Source organism: Fringilla coelebs (assembly GCF_963513975.1).
Source record: "Fringilla coelebs genome assembly, chromosome: 12".
NCBI lineage: Eukaryota > Metazoa > Chordata > Aves > Passeriformes > Fringillidae > Fringilla > Fringilla coelebs.
The window spans coordinates 6,991,783-7,010,202 of NC_140038.1; positions in this window are offsets into that span (position 1 = coordinate 6,991,783).

Sequence of the window (18,420 nt, forward strand, 5' to 3'; positions counted from 1 at the left end):
AACCAGTCATGGGAGGTTTGGATCCAATCTGTTGTAAATCATCAGAACTTTCAAATGACATATCAGGGTTTTTCCTGTGCTTTTAAAGCCTCTCTAACATTAAAACGCCATGTTATTCTTGTATTGATTTCTTGCAAATGTCTTGTTGGAGTAAAGATTTTTTAAAAACATTTAAAGCCACTACTCAGTATTCTTGCTTTACTTTTCTGGTAGTTCTGAATGCCACAGTTTTAGTCCTTATCAGAGGAAGTTCCTTTCAGATGAGGTAGGCAATAATTGGATTTCTATGTATAAGAACTATCTTTCAAAACTGTTTCGGTGCATACTCACATGACTGATATCCTCATAACCATCCACCCTGAACTACATTCAACTTTCCTAAATGAGATTTTATTGGAACTGATTATGATTAGATAAATGGGTGACTTCACTAATGTATAATACACTTTTCAATTATAGAGTATGTATGATAATTTACATTTCTTGTTTGATAGTATGATATTTATGTGACATATTCTGGATGAGATCTGCTGCTGTTTATATAATGGCATTACTTTTAAATTAAATCTGCTTTCAACTTCTTTGAATATATTTAATTTTTTAGGATAAACAAAGACATTACAAATCCACCTTAATTTACCCTTCAGTGGAACTAAATCTCTTGGTGGATAAATTCTGGTCCCCAGATTTGTTGCCTGAGGAGATAAATTCTACCATCAGATGAACATTATGTGGCTTGGAAGATCCCCAGTTAAGTGACTGCAGCATCAAGCAGCCATTATCAAACTAACAGCTGAGAGACTGTTAGAGAAAAATGGAATTTGATGGAGAAACAGGGTTTCTTCTTTCTTGCAATAAATCTGATTTATGCCTCCTGGGTTAACAGTTTTCTTTACATGTAGAATGCATTGCTAATTTTGGGGTAGGTGAGACTTAGAGCATCTTCCCTGGCCATGAACCTCTGGGCAGTGGAAATAAAAAAAGTATATAATGTACTTTTTTTTTACCTGCTAATAGCCTTTAGAAGTTTTTATCTGGTGTGAACACCCAAAGAAATAGCATTCAGTTAGAAAAGAGACATTGTCTACAGATATATCAGGCATGTCCTAAAAACTAATAGTAATTCCAGCATCTCTGTAACATATACAGTGAATTTATGTTTAGACAGTATAGAACTGACCTACGATACCAATACTTGGCTTTTAATTCCTTAAAGGGTTAAAAAAACCCCAAACCTGATGTTTTTGCAGAAGCTCTGCAAAGAACTGAGAACTCACAGATGTGTCTTTATGAAACTTCGAAGACTGTGACATTTTTCTTTTTCTCCCCCCTCCCCTCATGGCAACCAACAGAGGCAATTGGTAATAGACTTACTTAACATTCCAAATTTTCAATTGTTTTGACTGTCCTTCTACTTTAATCATTCCTGGCACAAGTCCACTGGACTTAAGAGAAGGAACAAGGCCAGCTCTGGGGTAAGCTCAACAGGGCATTTGAATATGAGCACTGAAATTTCTAAGGTTAAGAGTTTGTTAATAAAACATAAATGTGTGTACTTTTTGCTTCCATAAAATGTTTTATAACTTTATTCCAGTTAATATCCTTGTTGTGAGATTGCTGCCATGGGTCTGTAACTTGTAAAAATATGTGAGTTAATGAACAACTTTCACTTGGCTTTTGCCAAGTTACTGAATTATATTAATAGCTGATTGCAGCCTAGTGTTTTATTAGGACAGTATTTTCTTAGCTATTGACAGATACATTAATGACAGTGATGAACAACTAGCAGTTTTAGATTGAACTTATGAATTATTTTTATAGTGGAAATTATTTTTTTCCTTATTTAAAGTTTAGTAAGCATAATGGTTTTAAACTAAAAGAGGGTTGATTCAGGCCTGATATATGGAAGAAATTCTTTATGATGAGGATGGTGAAGAACCAGAGCACATTTACCAGAGAGGCAGTAGATGCCCCATCCCTGGAAACATTCAAGATCAAGTTGGATGGGACTCTGAGCAACCTATCTGGTAGAAGATAACCCAGTTCACTTGGAGGGTCATTGGGCTAGATCTATGAATGTCCTCTCCAACCCAAATTCTTCTATGACTCTACCTCACCATAAGTAATTTGAAGGAAGATATCCATATCAAGCTTTTTGTTAAAGAGGGAGGAGTAAGATAAATACTTTGGGATTTCTATTTGTTTAACTCTTTGAGGAGGGGCATCCTCTTCCTTCTGTTTCTTAAAGTTCCCAGAAGTGTGAGGACAAAGCAGAGCCAAAGAAGTGTCCTTGTCTTAAAACCAATGAAGCACACCAGCTATGTAGTCGGTAATCCCTGAAACGTTTCATTATGTAGGACTGGGAAGCAGGAACTACAAAATGTTAAGCTAGAGGGCAAGCTGTGCTATAAAATGCTGGTTTGGAGGCAATCTGCATCTGAGTTAGGGTGACTATTATGTCTGCAAGTCCCTCACTTGAAGGTCAAAGGGAGAAGCCGGTGACTCCAAGCTCCTCTGGTGTGATGTGGGGATGCTGCCCTCCAGAGAAGAACCAGGAGGTTAACAATCCAGATGGTGGTTTGAGAAGCCCCATGGAAAGCTTACAGAGAAGGCTGGATCCCATCTCTGTTCTCTCACTGTAAGACAAATCAAATGGCAGAAATTATGTCATTTTAGACTTCAGTGAGTAAGCACATGTAGGCTGGAAAAAACACAGTTTCATGCATGATGCCATTTGTACAGATAGAAATGGTAGTTCAGAGGAGGGAAAGCAGACCAGGTTGCTCAGAGTCCCATCCAACAAGGCCTTGAATATTTCCAGGGATAGGGCATCTCTGGGCAATCTGTGCCAGGGCCTCATCACTCTCACAGGGAGAATTTCTTCCTAATATCTACTCTAACCCTGCCCACTTTCAGTTTGAACCCATCTCCCTTTTCCTCTCTCGCCATGTCCTTGTCTAAAGTCCTTCTCTGGCAGCCCTTTTGTGACCCAAATCTGACTCCTCTCTCTAAATCACTTCTCTGCCTTTCAGTAGCAAACTACTGAAAATGCAGGTAATTTGATTAGGAAAAAATCAACCCTGGTGTAAAAGTAGACTATACACATAAACCTATATAAGGGAAAGCAGCTATAATTCTCCTCCTCCTTTAACAGGACACCACCTGCTATTTAAGTCACTAACTATTCTGATTATTTTAGACAAATTTCAGTATGTATTTTCTTGTGTCTCAGTAACAAGGAGTGTGTTTGCTCTAAAATTACCCTACCACAGGTAAATGTGAGAGGATGTGTATTTGATTCATATTGGGCTTGGAGTTTTGTTACTGAAAAAGAACAGGAATACTCCCAATAAGTAAATACTTAAATAAACAATAATGCTGATGCAAATAAGAGGAATGCTGAGTCTACAGAATGCATTATTAACAGAGTATTAGTACCCATATTGGCTGAGACGTGTGAATAGCTGTGCATGCTGTAAATAATTCTCTGGCTGTCAAAACAGTAGTGCATAAGACTACCGAGCCCAGTGCAGGCAAAATGGCATGAGCCACTTTATTTTCTCTTAAAATCATGACTCATTCATGAATCAGTAGACAGCTCTTAGATTTTAACAATCTGTTAAAGCCATTGGGCAAATTCCTTTTCACTGAAAGATTACTGATGATCTCTGGTCCTGTTGTTCTCATCTGAACTGGGGAGTGTGTATATACATTTATGAGGCCTTCATCATACCTTTACATTTCCTTTTAGAGATTTCAAAGTGTAGTTGTTTTGCCCCACTGACTTGAAAATTGTTCTTGTGCTTCTCCACAAAAATAACTTTTCTAGCCTATTTTGGACTCTATTAAAACTTCCTAAGGAGCAAGCAAAAAGAAATTTACTTCAAATTAAAATTTTTGAATTCAGATATGATTCATGCAAACAACGCGCAGAATTTATTTAACCTTCAGCCAGCTGCTTAACCAAGTTGAAATTATTGATAGCCCATCAGCAATGATCAAGATGGAGAACCTAAATGAAGAGGTGCCTTCTTTTTTTCTTTTCCAGCCTTCCCTGCATTCCCCTCCCCCTCACTTCCTTTTTTTTTTTCTAAATAAGAGAACCATTGAGCTGGTAACAAGACTTGAAATTCCATGTCAGCTCAGCCAGCGTGGTCAAGGAGCTCAGCTGTAGAAGGGAAATAAAACTGTTAAGTTATGACTGCCCTCCAATCAGTCACAGGGGTAATGATGTTTGGCTTTAGTCAGGTTATATGTCAGTAAATATACATCTCTCAGACAGCCTTTAAGACAGCCTTAAGATCATGCTTATTGTTTTATATAGATAGGGGTCGGATGCTGATATATGGTGGTCATAGGCCACTGAAATAAATTTCACAGCATTCAGCAGGTAAAGTTAATCTCAGTAGAACAGAATGTGGCAGCAGTTTTGGTAGAATATTCATTCAACAGTGATGGGGCATTTTTTCTCTGTTAGGTTTTGTGCAAATCACTCAAAGGCATATTCCCTTCCCTCCCCCCCCACCCCGATTCTAAATCTGCTGCTACCTGAAGTGCCCATTTCCATTTGATCTTTAGTGTAGAGCTGTGGCAAGATCAAAAATTCCAGTTTATAAACAACACTGTGTTCACCCTATTCACTGTATTCTGTTCACCCTGCTCACATATAAATCACTTGCAAAGGTAAGGAAATCTCAGCATTTCTCATTTTACCAATGAAATATCAGTCATGTTTGGGTGATAACAGGAACTTCTGTCTCAGGAGCGAAGGACTGAGACAAGACCTTGCCAAGAAAGACATTCTAGACTTACAGCTCTGTGAATTAAAATTTTACTATAGACTTAGACAAAAAATTTTTACCATATTCTTTCTGATAATGATATTTAAGTTTTCACTTAAGCTTACTGCTAAGGACTTCATATTTGCAAATATTGGCTCATACCTTTCATTCCTGTAGCTTGACATTAGATATTAAATTTGCCAAGTCCCTCCATAGCATTTTTAATAAATGTTTTATAACCATTCATGTTATAAGAAGGAGAAGGTTCCCATTATACCAGCTTCTGCTCTCATACTATTATTCAGCATTACCATTACACAGAGTAAGAAAATGTAAAAATACAGCCTACATGCATTTCATGTAACAGCAGTGCAATTAGCCCAGAATTTGATAAAGCCATGTGTAGTACTTACACCCTAAGTAAAATGTGCTTTGGGTTTTAGAGTACAATGCAGTGTCCAGTTTTAAATTCAACAAAATTTTGGCTGTAAGCCTAAGGTTAAACTGAAGCATCAAGCTGCCCTTTGTTGTTGGAGCCTTTAATCCAGATCTAGAATAACAAAACTGTTTTAGTTTAATTTAGTAGGATTTCTCAGAGCAATAGCTCAATCCTAAAGTTTTATTTTGTGTTTAAATTGTCAAATTTCAGTTAAATTAATGGAAAATTGGTCTGGGTAAAGACCAAAGTGGAAAAACATCAGGCAATGTCTATAACTGAAGGCGGATGCTGTTGATAAGCTGATTGTATATCAGGCTTTCAATGTTAACCTTTGTTGGTGTTGTTCCACCAGGTTTTTTTGAAGCTGTTGCAGTCAATGAGTAAGTTAAACTCAGAAGCTGTAATATTCATACTATAGCTGTTTATATTTGCTAAATGCTGGTCTAGGTACTAAGAGAAAATTAATATAATGTCAGTATAAACATACCAGATTTTACCTTTTAAATCTGCCAGGTGACTTTTTATGAGACTCTGAAATATTAAAAAGCTTTTTTCTCATCTTAGATGGTATTAACTAGTCTATATTCAAAAATTTTAAAATTTCTTTCCTAATATCTGATTTTCTTTTAAAGAAGATGCTCTAATATTCAGGGCTTGTACAGCCCTTTTTAGACAGGTACTGCAGACATCACTGAATGATGCTTCATAAGCTTCTTGATAGAAATGTCATCAGCTGAAAAATTCCCACTATTACCAGAATCCCATAGTTCAATGAAATGCTTTACATGTGCAAACTGAGTAAGAAAAGAGAGTTCATGTTGTCTGAACTATAACAAGGCATGAAATTATTCAGAGACTTTCCATGTGATCATCACATGTTAACTTTCAGTTAAGGGGAAGGCCCTTGCAGGGAAGTGCTTAGGCCTACTGTAAGCTGTGATTAAGAGCTTTCCTCAGAGTGACCCTAATTATCATTAAATAAGGTAGGCTATGTGTGCAGACCGACTTAATTTGGGGAATATAGGCTCAGCTTTTCAAATTAACATATTAAAGTTTTGTATTTTCCTCAGTTAGCATATTAAGTTCCTTCAGAGAAAGAAAAACATTTTAAACTATTTTTGAACTCTTCTTCCTCTCCTAATCAAGTTTAAAAAACATTAAGTTCCAGGTTTCTGAATATTCTGTTATAGATTTTACTGGCCAATTCTGACTGTTCTTCTGCTCAATATTTGATCAGTGTGTGGAAAGGCACTGATCTGAAGGGAACATATGATCAGTAATGAGTTTGATACTTCCTGTCTTGCTGAGAGTTGGCTCTCTTGTAGCAATGCTTGAAAGGCTATGAAATTGCTTCTGCTTTTTGCAGTAGTATACCTTATATTGAGTTCAAAAGCTTTAAGTCCTTATGGGGCATGGTTAACATCAATGTTATTTATTTTTATTTACCTTTTTTACATGTATACTATCACCCAGTACCATAACCAGTTCTCCTAAAAGCTCATTTTTCAGATTTCACTTTTCCTTGTTTTTCTGTTATTTTTTTTTAAGCACATTAAAATAATTCACATAATCAAAGCAGGTCTTATTTAGGATGTCTCTAACTGAAAAACAAATTTAAAAGCTTCTGTATCTTTATAATGATTTAATGAGAAGTAAAAAGTTTCCTTCATGTGGATAGGGATCATGAATTGTTTTACAGTGATAAAACAAATTCTCATGAAGGAAACATAAATCCTTCAAAGTCTTTAAAAGCACTTTTTAAATCACTGTACTTTCATTTATGCCAATTTTTTTGCTGGCATTATATGAGAAAACAAGCCACAGCCTTTTGTGTAGCAACCTTGGTGTGACTGGTCAGTATCAATTATTACTTCTTTTCTGTTACAGATTCTTCATTGCAGCCTAGTGATCTGTAGGGACCCATGGAAATAAATATTTGCTTTGTTTCTCACAACTTCTTTTTCAAGAAAAAACCAAAAACTTTTCCAGCTGTTTTCTCAAAGTATAGTCTTTTCCAACCTAAATATACCCTCAAGAACTACTAACATAATTCTGTAACTACTAATCTAATTGTTAAAATTCCTAACGTAATTATTTAACATTTCATAATAGGCTACCCAAGAACTACAATGATGCCCAGAAAATTGAAAGCAAATGGTCACGTAGTAAATTACTTAGTTTGCATAAATGATCTGGTTGTAAAAGTTCAAATCCATGCAAAAATTATTATTGCAGCATTTTAGTTAGGCTGATAAATGGGATTTTAGCAATATTGTGTATGGGATTCTGAATTAAGCTTTTTCTACTTATATCTTCACTGAACAGATTTTCAACACTTGTACATAAAGTATATTTTTCTTATTTTTCTTACCAGGGCTTAACAAACTACAGCTTATTCCCATATGGGAGATTGGGGTGGGGGGAGAAAAACTATTTTATTACTGCACTGTATATCCAGTGTTCAGACATCCTTTAAAATGATGCGTTGGTTTTTTGCATTCATGCAACTAAGGCAGACTTTATGCAAGACTGGAAGGTACTCTGGGAATAAGTTTTCAGAGTCTCTACTTCCAAACTTGCAGCAGATAGGAATTTCTTAGCTAATTAACACAGAAATTAATCAAATCACAGCTGGCTGGAGCCAAGACAGATATGCCAATGCTCTTTTGCCAAGCTGTCCATTGCAAATACAGTGACTGATATATCTTATGCCTATGGAGATCATCAGCTGCAGCATTAAAAGGACGTATTTCCATCAGTTACTCCACAAATTCAGTGTGATTGGTTTTAATACATTCACTGCACTGAATGCTTCTGCAGTCACTGCTGAAGAATAAATGATGAAGGTTGGTTGATCATTCTCAGCAATCACTTCCTAGGCTATCTTTGCAATGAGATCAACTGTGCTACAAGACACAATTTCTGATTTTTCCTTTTAATGTCTAGTGGTCCATGGCAATTGGCATAGATTTGGCTTTGAAAAAACACTATTAAAACATTCCAAATGGAGCACTGAAAAATACAAGTAAATGTAAACTGCAGTCTTTAATCACGTGGCCATCACTGCGCACACAAATAATCTGCAGGAATTTAGTGGTTTTCTAGAACTGACCTCTATTTTTCTTGTACTTGGTTGCTGAAACATAGAAGTATTTCTCTTAATTAAGACAAATTATTCTGATATTTTCCATAGGCACAATTTCTGAAGGCAATATAGCACTAATTTTTTGAGATATTTGTCTTGTCTTATAGAACGTGTATCATCATTCTCAGAAAAGCTCCCTGTGAAGTTGCCAATGAAGCTTCACAAACATTTAAATCCCCTACTGGAGGGGAGGTGGACTTAAATGTGAGAGTCAACATACTTTTTAAAAATCACTACAAAAAAAAAAAAAGAACACAAAAAAAACCAAACAGAAAAACCCCACCCACAACTATTTTTAATCAACTCTGCTCCTGAGTATGATTAACAAGAAGATTTCTCTTACAGCATTATAAGGAATAATTAAGCTGTAAATGTAGTCTCTGTTTGCCAAGTGGGAAACAATATTTTTACCACAGGCTTCCCTAACCTCAACTTTATCTATCTAGATAAACATAATTAAGTAGTGGATGATGGTTTGTTAGCATTTTATTACATGTGTTTGCAAGGGCATTAAGAATAATCATAAAATGCACAACAAATGTTATAGGTATTGAGGTTTTCAGCAGTAGAAAACGTGACTTTTTGAAATCTACACTGGAAACATGTACTCCTACAAATTAACTTATTCCTCTATGCAGAACAGCCATTGAGATGCTGCTGTCTTAGTTGATTTACATACACTAATTGCTAGTTCCTATTAAGCACTGAGTGGTCACCTGCTCAATAACAGATTCATATTTTCAGATAGCAGTTATTCACAAGGAGTATGAAACATTAAATTTGTTTTAGATTTTAGCAATGGATTCAGATTTTCCTTTTGTTTAGGATCTTGTTTGCTGCTTTGCTATTTAAATGAAATAACCTAGTGAAGCTGTCCGAATTTGCAATATCTTCTATGTGCATATTATGCAAATGTATGTGTATGTATATAGTTATATAATGCTGAAAGTTTCAAATAGGGATGAAATTCTTTTTTCTGCACTTTGCTGAAATCACATGATCTAAATATCTGTTCCTGAGTCATTTATCTGGCTGAATCTTGAAAGTGAATTGAATTTTCTGCAGACAGAACCTACAGGAACAATTCATATTTACAGCTCCATGAGCTCAAAGGAAGATCTGATCCAGCATGTGTAAAATTCCTCACAGCTGAACTTCCCCCAGAATCCATGGAACAGCTTAGGTCAGTGGCTCATCTGTACCTGAATCACTGCACAGCTGACAAACCAGGAGACAAGAGGCTGGCAGAGGGACCTTGCTAAAAATGCTCATCTATAGAACAAGTGGCATTACCTGTCTGGCCCTCTCAACAGCGCCACAGCAAATCCTCAGAACTGCCTTGGCCTTCACAGCCCGGGAGTGGAAGCACAGCCAGGCCCTTCTGCTTCTGACTGGCTTACTCCAGTAAATACTCCATTCAGCTGAGGCCTTTCTATGGGATGACTTTGGGCCCTATTTGCCCAAGAGATGTTCCCAATTACTTGTGGTAAAAACCCCTCAGTTTTCCAGCACACTGACTCTTTCTGAAGCACTTGGCTCTTTTACTCTCTGCTGGTTTGGTAAAAACACTTCGAGTCCGGGACACACAACCCTTGGAGATCTGAGTGCGACTTCTGGTCCATGCTGAAAAAACATACAGGAATTCCATATGCTGCTTTAGTGATAGTGTGGAGGGACTGTTTTAGGAAAAACAAGTTCCTAAGTTTTGGAGATTCAGTTCTGTACCTGACTTCTGAAGATAGTTTTATTTTGGGTTGTTTGTTCTAACAACACTTGCCACTTAAAAATGCCCTAATTTTTCAAAGCTAAAATACCACAACCACCACAGTGCCTTTCTTTTACAGAGTTCTTGATTCTCTACACAGGTAGTTTAATTTTCCAGAAAATGAAAAATACTAGCAAGAGAAAGAGGGTTTTTTTCCCCTCTGTTTAATTCTTTGTGTTTTGAGGGGTATGTTCAGAGACAAGAGTATATAACATAGGATGGAAAGTAGCATTAATAGCCTGCCATAGGAAGGTGACAAACACAGACCTCAGAAAATGCTTTTAAAGTTAATCATTACTTCTGCTATGCCATTGAAGAGGCATGGAACTGCCACTACTGGAATTTCAAATGAAACCTCCATTTACTACTGGAAGCTACTGATTTTCAGTCTCATGTGCAGGCTAAAGTCCTGAATTCTGCTTGTGTTGTTTTTCTTCTGACTCCACTGAAGATACACTGGAATGCAAGAGGCCATAATTCAGGAGGAAGGGCAAAGGACCCAAGTGAAACACTCTGAATTTAGGACATTATTGTCGAGTATTTCTGCATGGTTTTTATGATAAATATTGTTCTGCATAAAGCAAAATAGTTAATAATTCAATCTGATGGACATAATTAGTTCTTTTTGCTCTGTGTGTCTTTCTAACAGTTATTTGCTCATTACAGTGATATTTCTAATGTTAATTACTAATAATTATTAGCTTGAAGAGCACTTCATCCCAAAAAGGTGTGTAAAAGTGCACTGATGTTGTCCTTTTGAAATGCTTATCTGATAATGTAAAAGCAATAAATCATTCCTGTGAGCCAAGATATAATTTGCTACTGTCAGAAGGCAAGTTAACAGTATTACAACTTTGTTGAAATTTGAATGCATTCCACATTCAATTTTTTTTAATAAGAACTGTAAATAACAGACCATTTTGAAGTATTTAATAAATGATCCTTTCCAAAGCCTAATGATAGCTTACTTTAGCTATAGCCATTCTTTTATAGCAATAGACAGCTTTAAAAAATCATTCTTTCCACATAGACATAATTTTAAGGAGCTGGCATGAAGTTTTGGAGTTAGTCCATTCATTTAATTTACACAAGCATAGCAAGTACTAGGAGTATCTTTGATGACCTAAATCTCATCTGACACAGAAAGCTGCCTTATCTTCTGCATTTTGCACATAGTACTTTCTTCCCAGATATTTCATATTCTTGAGATTTCCCTTCTACTTAGGGTATTGCTTATCCTCATTGATCCAACTCATCAATCAGAGGCTAAAGATTTAGTGTGCCTCTGATCTGGTATGTTTAAAAAAATAAGATTAAAAAAATTAAGGAAATATCTATTAAAAACTTTCCTCTGAATTTCCAGTCTCTGAAGAATATATTTTCCAGATACTAACTGGAATCCTAAAGAGTAATACTTTTTTTTTTTTTTAATTAAGTAAAGCACCAATTCCAAATTAATCACTCAGATTTGGAAGTTGCAAACTTAAAAAAAAAAACAGCAATATTTATTATATCACTCAGAAGTCAAAATAATGCAGCATATTATTAGCATTAACTACAGCATTATAGTATTCTTTACCTACAAAATAGCAGATAGTTTTTTCAATTGAACTAAGCTTCAAATATTCTGGAAAAAAAGTAGAGTAGAAAAACCAAGTTCCCTTCAAAGAAATACATGTATTTTTTCCTGGTTGTGTTGTGGCTGTGATTTTGTTGCTTGAAAGCAAAAAGACAAAAATTACTACACATAATAATGCATCATGAAAAGAAATGATAGTATAAACTTCAGTTGGAAACCACAAATATCTGGTGTGGAAGAAGAATACAAATGTTTTTTTACTATAATGTTTTGACTGCTTATTGGTCCTGCTCTTACTACAGATAGCAATGCCCCATCTACAGTATGTGAGCACATTACATGGAGATTATAGCCATGGAAAACTCTCCAATTGGAATTGTGTCTGAGGAAAAAAAGAATGAAAATTGAGTGGGTATTTTTTTTCCTTCAAATTTTGCTGGTGGCCACATTTATTCTTGAAGAGAAAGATGTGACCCTCTTGCTTCCCACCTTTGTTCTACAGGTCAATGATCAGCTGGCACAGCCTTTATTGTCCTTTCTGCACCACTATATTTTTTTACAAAGTGTAAATTTCATGGTAGTTGAAAAGATGAAAAGCTGTTTCTGGAATAAACAGCAACACAAACCAGCCAATTCTGCACAGCATAATGGGATTTTAATGTATTCTTCTTGTTGGCATAGTGTATTTCTGTGATAATTTTATGTGACAGCATAATTAAACTAGAAAACAATTCCCATTTCCTATGTATTTTATCTATTTATCATAATTTATTTCTTTACTTTCTCGCTCTGCTATAAATATTATTGTAAGGAGAGTTAAATAAGTTAAACCAATGCAATTACTTTTACAGATTGAAATTAACTTCATATATCAATTTATACTGGTTTGTATACAGCACCTACTATTTGCCCTGTACAAATAAATGCATTTGTTGCAGTATATTTATAGTGTCACTATGGTTTCCATGTTTGCACTCCTTTTGACTAATGTTCTATATGTTAAAACTTGACATTTTAACAGTATTTTCAAACAATTTCATTCATTATCAAATAACCATTTATTACATTGTGGCAATTTCAAACCATTTAGTGGACCCTCTAGACATTGCTAAACAATGATTTATCAAGGAGCGTGCAAATTTTACTGCTTATCACAGCAAATACAAAAAGTAACATTAAATACTGACTTGACAACAGCCCTGACTAAATTATTTTCCTTTTTTAATCTTGATGAGTCATAGTTAGCAATAGCAGTTTGTAAATGCACTGGAAATTGAGGCCAATATTCTAGATTGCTCAATTACATGAGGTTCTTTCTGGTGTGGTCAACTCTTTTGCATGCCTGAGGGATAAACTGAAGATTGTGGTACACAACAGATGCATCTCTTACTGTCTTTTTATTTCATAATGGAGCTTATGATGCCCGACCATTGTCCTCTGTGACAGTGCTTTTCACATTGCATTTGACCACGAATCCAACAAAATTCACCTCTAGCCAAATCTGTATTGCTTTTTGCTTACCTAGAGTGAATAGCAATGAAGCAAAAGATTTTCAGTCCTGTTTTCAGGAAAAAACTTCTCCTTCCAAATATTCTAGCCAGTAAGCAGAACTCATTGAACTTTCTATGTGGACACTTGGCTGCAAAATGCTGCACTTTTAACAGCATTCTTTGTCTCCCCTGTTTCTGTAGAATTTGAGATCCACTCCATGTCTGTGAGAGAACTGATACCCACAAACGAAAATTAGGTCTCTGCAAGCATTTAGGTATAAACCTTACAAGAAACAGTATTTGATGGGGACATCCCCATTCTCAGATCTCATTAATTGCAGAGCTCACACATGCAGCTCTACACAAAGTAAATTGAAAGGCTTAAATATTCCAAGGGATATTCACAGAAGGGGTTTCAAGGACTTGGGAGTATTCCTCATTTGTGGGGTTCATACACAGAGTAAAGCTGAACAAATATTATTAACACTGAATTTAAATGATCCCTCTATCAATAGTTTGGCATTGTTGGTTGAAGCTACAGTAACATTAAATAGCTCCAGAGAAAGCCAAGGCCTCACTGTGCAAAACTAACAGCTTAACATCATCCACCACAGAAGAATTTATAGCCTACACTGTTTGTTTGTAAATTGAGGTAATAAGGAACCACAGAGTAGATTGTGATCTTCTTGGGCCAAGGTCATGAAAAGAGCAGAACTGAAAACTACACACAGATTTTCTACATGTCAGTCTTAATTTCAAAGGCATCCAAAAGGTTTTGATTCATTGTCTCCAATTCAGGAGTGGTTATGAGGAGCCCTTGTTCTGTTACTGCTTCCATACGAGAAGCAGCAAAGACAGCTTTTACTCATTAACCTAATAATGTAGTCATTTAATTTAAATTGCCACAGCTGTGGGCTGGTTCTGGTAAGTCAGGCTGGAAACTGTGGTAGAGGAGAAGGAGCCAACTTTCTGCTCTGCACCACGTTTTACAGGAGGGCAACCTCTGCCAGAAAGGTGCAGTTGGGCTGGGGCACTTTGACAGCCAGTGCTGCAACAGCCAAGGTGCAGCACGAACTGAGGCCTTCACAGCTGTGGAAAGGTAAAATCTTGTTTGCTTGTTGAAGGTCTTCCACCCCTCAGCATAAATACTTCAGTTCTTTAATTTTACCCACATGTATCTGGTATGTTTAGCCCTAGCACCCCAAAGCTTGGGTGTTTGGGGGGGGAAGGTGGATTGCTTTCTTGAGGTTTTATGTTTGCTTGGTTTTAGTCACCAGCTCTAACGTTCTCTGAGGTATGTTTACACAGTACACAAGGAATGTTCATCCAAAAGCAAAATTTTAGTAATTTTAAACATGCTACTACTTTAAACAAAACTGCCACTGAATTCAGGGAGACCAGATCAAGCACAAAAAGAAGTTCTGACTTTAACCAATCATTTAAATGCTATCATATGAAGCCAGAATAAATGAACTATTACATCAGTGTCCCTGCCTATCAAAAAATCCAAAAAAGTTGTCTTAGGAAATGAAAGTGTCTGAGGACCCTGAGCAGCCAGGAGTAAGCATTTAATCACTGGAGAAACTGAAGCTGAGTTCAATCCCTGGACAGAGCAGAAGGGCTGCTCAGAACCAAGTACCTCACATTATAGCACTTTGGGCACAGATGTATCTATAACCCCACCCCAGTGACCCTAATGTAAGTACAAGTGTATTTTCTTTCTTTCATTTTGGTCTGTCCAAATGACACACTCCTAGGATTTTCAGGTACTTTCAGATCCAACTCTTGTTGATCCAGGAATTGATCCTAAGATGACTGATCTTGTTAATCCATTTTCAGCCTCCTTTTCTCCACTAGTTTGCCTACTAGAGATTACTATTTCTTCTTTTCCACTGGTCCGATTGATCATATGACTTATTTTCACCCATCCCTATGAAATCAAGCTTGAGGGGGATTTTTGAGTGAGTTTGGTTTTGTTTTGTTTTTTGATTTTGTTATATTTTGTGGTAGACTTTGTATGTTACAATCTTCAGCAACCATCAGCTACCAAGTGCCAGAATTAAGGCCTGATTAAGGGAAAAATGATTTTTAATATAATCAGGGTTAACAGCACTCCCTCTTAGAATGCAGAAATGGAAAAAGAGTTATTCTCTGTGGCCAGCAGCCTGGGCATGAGGAAGGAAGTCATCAAGGCAAGCTCTTTCCCCACTTAAGGAGATATTATACAAAACATTAAACCCAATGAGGGTATCTGTCAAAATCTAAGAGACTTCATCTCTGCTGTTATCTACCTTCCATTATGGATTAATTTGACACTAATTGCAAAAATGATTTAATTTAGCTAACCTTCAAAAAATACTGTTAGAAAATTAAAATTAATGGCCAGGATAAAATCCAAGTATTCTACCTGAATAAAAGCTTGGACACGAAGGGCCTGATGCAGAAAGCTTTGATAGAAATTACGTCAAAAATTGCATTTAATACATGAAGCAACAGAGAGCTAAAAATGAATTTAAAGAAGAACATGACAGGTAACAGTGGAGGAAAAGTCAAAGTTGTGTGAGGATGGCAAAAACCAAATTTGGAGCATTTTAACTCTAAAAAGAACTTTGGTACTGTATTTTTTTGGCCTAAAAAATGTCAAGAAATTACACACTTTTAATTCCACACTTACCAAATAGCAGAACCTAGTAAATCTAGTACTTATTAACTGTGTATTGGACAAGCCAGAGGATGTGATTTTTAGAAAGCAGTTTTGTAGTTCAAAAGTCAAATTTGTACCAGCAAACTCATCACAGCTTTGTGATGTTCTTCCAAATTCCTATTTCTGATAAAGGCACTGTGTAACATGATAGATTCTCATCTATACCAGATGGCACAAGTCCCTGAAGAATCATGTGCCAGCTGTTCGCAGGCAGAACACAACACACTCCAAGCACACTTGCTCTTTCCTCTCACAGCCTTGCTGTGCTGGCTCTGGGGCTGCTGAGCATTCAGAGCAGCAGAACCTGTGTGTCACTGGCTCTCTGTGTAGCACATGTGTGACAGGTGACAGCCCCATACTTTGTGTTCCTACTATGAGTTTGTTATTCTGCACTGCTTTCCCCTGTTTAGCCAAGACAGGCCTGCCTTGTCCAGAGGGTCAGAAGGGAAATGTTCTCCAGCATACAGAGTGTGATTTCCTTCCTCCTGTTTGCATTAAATGAAGGGGTGCCATTCCAACATCTTCCCAGTGCCACCAGACTTGCCTTGCTCTACAGGACAGTGGGAAACACAACTGCCCCAGCCTGCTTCCCTTGTGCTCCTGCGTGCCTACTTAATGTGATCAGCAATGTGTACAGCTTGCAAGGGAGAATAAGGTTGATTCTAGCACATGGTTAATTAAGACATTACAGTTAGCTATTTGCTAGGCAGGCTCAGGGGAGTAGTAATAGGATATGGAGTCTTTCACCTTAAGTTCAGCCATTCTTACCCCCAAATTCCCAGGTAGTGATCAGTAATTTCTCATTAACCCTGACACAAGCTGAATCCAACTCCACTCAGGCATGTGGATGAGTTCTGAGCACATGTTCTGCCAACAAGGAATGTCAGTATCTCTGGTAATTAAATTTCAAACTGAAGAACCCCACTGCTGTAAGTGAGCAGCAGAAGTTGATGTTTCCCTGTGGCATTATTTTAACTCCTCTGTTGTTGTTGTCTCCAAACTCAACAGCTATCATAAGCTGTCATAATATCAGCAGATACAGATTTAGGTTTTGAAGGCTACAAATTGAATATTGTTCTTAGGTTCCCCAGCAAGACAAACAATTAATAGTAATACCACATAAAAGTTGGGAAAACATAGTTTAAAAAATACCCAATGCAACACCTAAATTATAATAAATCTCCAAGAGGCCCCTAATTTCATGATCCTACCTGCTCTGCCAAGAATGTAAAGAATCATTGGCTCTTGACATAATTCTCTTGCCAAAGGGCAATTACCTATTCTGTATGCATTGCCTTAATCATGTCAAGTTGTGTCCCATAAATTTGCATGTCTCCCAAGGAAGCACAGTGCATTGCCAGCAGCCTGATAGGCCAGATCAAAACAATTTCCTGGTGTGTGTTTACATCAGCTTTTGGCTTCTGAGCTGCTTTAGCTGTAGTTGCTCTGCAAAACAGCACAAATTCCCTCTCTCTGAACTGAGCTGCATCAGGGGTAGAGGGGGGAGTAAGCAGAATCTGGATGGATGCATCATCCTTCCCAGAACTGAGCAATGCCTTCTAGATTAATGCACTGCAAATCAGCTACACAAATGAAACCACATGCTAGAGATAAACACAGTCCTCTGAGATGGGCTTGTTGTCACAGTCAGAGAGGGAGAAGGAGAGAGAGCACACACACATGTGTGACTAGGGGCGTAATGAATGCCAGCTTCCCTCCTGCCTCTCTGGGATATGTGAGAATGACAAACTCTCTGAGGAACAATTCCTTTGACTGGTTCGTTGAGGAAAGGAAACTTGTCATGCTGCCAAGAATAAAACTGCTCCTGGGCTTAGTTTTGAATTTTATAAAGTGAATAAGTGAAAAATGTATACACATTCACTTCAGACCCAAGTCATGAATAATTAAAAGAATATATAATTGTACCCAGTTTTCCCCTCAAGCTCAAGCAGCAAAGATATCTTCTGTCCATGTAACAGGGCACTTCATGTGTTCTGTGTTTCTTTGCAGGAGCTGTCAGAAGCGAGCTGAACTGAATGCATCCTGCATGCCGGTAGGAATTACAGCCTGACCATCACAGCACACAGAAACACAAATTCAGAACTCAACTGTTTCGTATCAAGGAACCTGCAGATTTTTTGATGCTTAATGTTTTTCTGGTGTGTCATTCACAATTGATACTGGATTTAGACCACAATGTGATAAAAATTATATTAACACAGCATTATTGTAGACTTTAATACTGCAAATGGCAAAGATCAGACATTTTCTTATAACGTACAGGAAGGTAAGAATGTTTACCACGTCAAAAATAAATATAGAGAAAATAACCTCAGAAAACAAAAGTTATCTGTATCTAACTATTTCCCTTTTCTGAGACAGGCACACTTCCCAGCACAAATTTAGGACTGTTGAATTAATGGTATACAACCACACATTGGTCTGCAATTCTACTGCTGTACTGGAATTATCTAGTGGTACCTGCCTGGAAGGAGATGCAAGAGATCTATTGCTTTT